The sequence below is a fragment of the Euphorbia lathyris genome, chromosome 6, assembly GCF_963576675.1.
Source record: "Euphorbia lathyris chromosome 6, ddEupLath1.1, whole genome shotgun sequence".
In the NCBI taxonomy this organism is placed as follows: domain Eukaryota; kingdom Viridiplantae; phylum Streptophyta; class Magnoliopsida; order Malpighiales; family Euphorbiaceae; genus Euphorbia; species Euphorbia lathyris.
The window spans coordinates 9,600,080-9,604,469 of NC_088915.1; positions in this window are offsets into that span (position 1 = coordinate 9,600,080).

Here is a 4,390-nt window from a genome sequence, read left to right on the forward strand (position 1 = left end):
TTGACCTCGACATAAGAAATGCCTCTTTAGGACTCGGTCTAGGTGGTGAGGAATGTGAAAACTCGAATGAACCATTCGAAGATCTCCCACCTGAAAAATGTTATTGGGTTAAGGGTAGAAAAGAGGACCTTGATCGTGAGATCAAACCTAAACCCAAAACCTCGTTAGAGGAACCTCTAAAATTAGAGCTTAAACCTTTACCCAATAATCTGAAATATGTTTTTCTTCAACCTCCCACAGATTTAACCGTTATTATTTCTTCTTTGTTGACAGATGAACAGGAAGAAAGATTGGTGGAGGTGCTGATGGAACATAAAGGGGCCTTTGGATGGTCAATCCACGACATCAAAGGCATCGACCCCAAAATCTGCACGCATAGAATTTTCCTTGAGGAAGAGATCAAGCCATCTGCCCAACCTCAACGGCGGCTCAACCCTAACATGAAAGAGGTGGTAAAAGTCGAGGTTATAAAACTCCTCGACGCAGGTATCATCTTTCCGATTTCTGATAGCCAATGGGTAAGCCCGGTTCAATGCGTGCCTAAAAAAGGGGGGACAACGGTGATGGAAAATGAAAAAGGGGAATTAATCCCAACTAGAAAGGTTACGGGTTGGCGTGTATGCATAGATTATAGGAAATTAAACGAGGCCACCCGTAAAGACCACTTTCCCTTACCGTTTATTGATCAAATGTTGGAACGGCTAGCAGGGCACGAATTTTTTTGTACTTTAGATGGGCTATCCGGCTACATGCAAATTCCTGTGGACCCTTTGGATCAAGAGAAAACCACATTCACTTGCCCCTATGGAACTTTTGCATATAGGCGGATGCCTTTCGGATTGTGTAATACCCCTGCCACATTCCAACGTTGCATGATGGCTATGTTTTCTGACATGGTCGAGGAGTTCCTAGAAATTTTCATGGATGATTTTAATGTTGTAGGACCTACTTTCGACCAATGTCTTGAAAACTTGGACCGAGTCTTAGAACGTTGTGAAGACAGGAACTTGGCACTTAATTGGGAAAAGTGCCAGTTCATGGTCCAAAATTGTATAGTGCTAGGACACAAGGTGTCGGGAAAAGGGATCGAGGTCGATCCGGCAAAAATTGAGGTAATTGAAAAACTGCCACCTCCTACCAATGTAAAATTGGTTAGGAGCTTTTTAGGACATGCGGGGTTTTATAGACGGTTCATAAAAGACTTTTCAAAAATCACTAAACCCCTCACTCAATTATTACTAAAAGATGCTGATTTTAATTTCAATGAAGAATGTATGTCTGCATTCAAATTATTGAAAAAGAAATTAATCGAAGCACCTATTATGGTAAGCCCGGATTGGTCCCTTCCCTTTGAGTTAATGTGCGATGCCAGTGATCTGGCCGTAGGAGCCTGTCTTGGGCAGAGGGTGGATAAACTTTTTCGCCCAATCTTCTATGCAAGCAAAACCTTGAATGATGCACAGCAAAATTATTCAATAACTGAAAAGGAATTGCTAGCCGTAGTCTTTGCTTTTGACAAGTTTAGATCCTATTTGGTGCTATCTAAGGTAATTGTTTTTACTGACCATGCAGCCTTGAGATATCTGATGGGCAAGCAGGATGCAAAACCTAGGCTGATCCGTTGGATCCTACTACTCCAAGAGTTTGACATCGAGATCAGAGACAAAAAAGGAGTGGAAAACGTAATAGCGGACCACCTATCCCGGTTAGAGTCAGATCAACAAACCTTAGAGCGCGAGACAATCAAGGAGGTATTTCCGGACGAAACATTGTATTCGGTACGATCTCTCCCCTGGTTTACGGACATCGCGAACTACAAAGTCGGTAACATTCTTCCCCCTGATTTAGATGCAAGCAAAAAACGTAAGTTTATGTTTGAAAACAAACAATATTTTTGGGAAGAACCATATTTGTTTCGATTCTGCACTGACGGCATAATTAGGAGATGTATACCTGAAGATGAGGTAGATTCAGTGATTAATATGTGTCATTCTAGGGAACCAGGTGGCCACTTCGGGCCTGATAGGACAGTGGCAAAAATCCTCCAAAGTGGGTTTTGGTGGCCACAAATGCATGAAGACGTTAATAGCTATATTAAATACTGTGATGCATGTCAGAGAGTAGGAAATATCTCTAGGAGAAATGAGATGCTTCAACAAGGTATACTCATGTGTGAGCTATTTGATGTTTGGGGCATAGATTATATGGGACCCTTTCCCATATCACACAACAACCAATACATTCTTGTGGCGGTTGATTATGTTTCCAAATGGGTAGAAGCAGAAGCTCTACCCACAAATGATGCTCGAGTAGTGATGAGATTTCTGAGAAAGAATATTTTTACTAGATTCGGGACCCCCCGGACCATCATCAGTGATGGGGGATCCCATTTTTGCAATAAGCAATTTGACATGTTGCTCCAAAAGTATGGCGTAGCTCATAGGGTTGCAACACCCTACCACCCTCAGACGAGTGGCCAGGTAGAGGTGTCAAATAGAGAGTTGAAACGTATTCTTGAAAAAACAGTAGGGAATGCTAGAAAAGACTGGAGCCTTAAGCTGGATGATGCTCTTTGGGCATATCGGATAGCTTTCAAGACTCCAATCGGAATGTCCCCCTATCGTTTAGTTTTCGGAAAATCTTGTCACTTACCGGTTGAACTAGAGCATAAGGCTTATTGGGCGCTGAAATATTTAAATTTTGATCCAAAACTTTCAGGTGAACTACGGCTGACTCAGCTGCACAAGCTGGATGAGCTCCGGTACAACTCTTACGAAAATGCCAAGCTATACAAAGAACGAACCAAAAGGGTGCATGATAGGAAAGTACAAAAGAAAACCTTTGAAATAGGTGACCAAGTACTACTATACAACTCCCGACTGAGATTCTTCCCGGGCAAACTTAAAAGTAGATGGCACGGGCCATTCTCGGTCATCAACGCACACCCCTCCGGAATGGTTGAAATCAAAGGGAGGGATGGAGCCACCCAAAAGGTAAATGGGCACCGCCTAAAGCTTTATCTTGGCAAGAACGATTCGGACGTACAAGTTCTGCACCTACAGACAAGCACAGAATGGGCGGCCGATCAGTAAGTTGTCTTCTCCACCCTAACTCTTTACACTCGTACTTCATGATTTATGATGCAATGTTGGAACTTATTGCATATTTTTAGTGTGAGGAGGAGGGGTAGACAAACTTACAAAATTGTATAATTTTTAAATTTTTGTTGCGTCGTGTCTAGTTTAGTTTTGCGTTTTCCGGGTTTTATTTAGGTTTTGCATGTTTAGGACCTAAAACCGTGAACCTCCTTCGAATCTAAACTTCGTTATTTGTCTTTGAGGGCTGAGAACCGAATCTAAAATTGCATGACAACTAGTTTAGGCGTGGGACACAACTCTTGTATCTGTAAAAGCTTGAGCTACAGTTTGCATTTAGACCCTACTTTTGAAGAAATGCCAAAATCATTACTTAGGTAGATAACTTAAGAATTGAAGGCATGTGATATTAAACTTGAGTTTGGGGAAAACTAGTAAACACAAAATTGAAACCCAAAGAATTGTGAGCTGAATTTGAGCCTAAGAGCGAACATCAAAAAGCTCTTTTTCTTTACATTTTTGTGTGAAAGCTTTGACTTGTGGAAGATTACAGATTTTGCACCTAATACTGTGTTGAACCTACATGCAATGGTTTGAGATGATAAACGATGAATCAGCCTCATTAGAATTAACCCTTTTCTTTACCTTATTTTTTCTTTTTCATCCACTCTAGGAAGCCCCTTTGAGCCTACATTTTTGTAGTTTATAGATTTTTCTTTCGTTCTAACCTGTTTTTGCAAACCACAACTTGGTTTGCTATTTAACCCAATCTATTTTGCAAAGCTCAATTAGAGCCTTTGTTTTCTAGCGCTTTATCTTTGTTTATGGCATTACAGTAGCAAGCCAAAAGGCTAAGAAGTGAATGAGCATCACTATCCCAAAAATCAAAAAAAAAGAGAGAAAAACAGAAAAAGAAAAAAAAAAGAAAAGAAAAGAGACGAACAAAAGGGAAGAACTTCATTCCCCAGTTCTTAAAAAAAAAAAAAAAACGTCTCAAGAAAACATCCCAAAAAGAAAATAATAAGGGATGAATAAAAAGCTCAGTCACTTCATATTTGCTAAAGCCATTTAAACTTAGTTTTTGTAGCACTAGAACTATTAACCCTTGTTGTACCTTTAACCCTCTAACCACATTACAACCCCGATTAGAGGCTGTTTTTGATATCATCAGAATCATATAGCATAGTAGAGGAACGCGGATAAACGTGCAAAATCAACGTAATCCTAAGCGAGAACATAAGCCGAGAGTAAACACTTTAGCCACCCAAAATTGTGTGAATGAGTGAACTACCTAT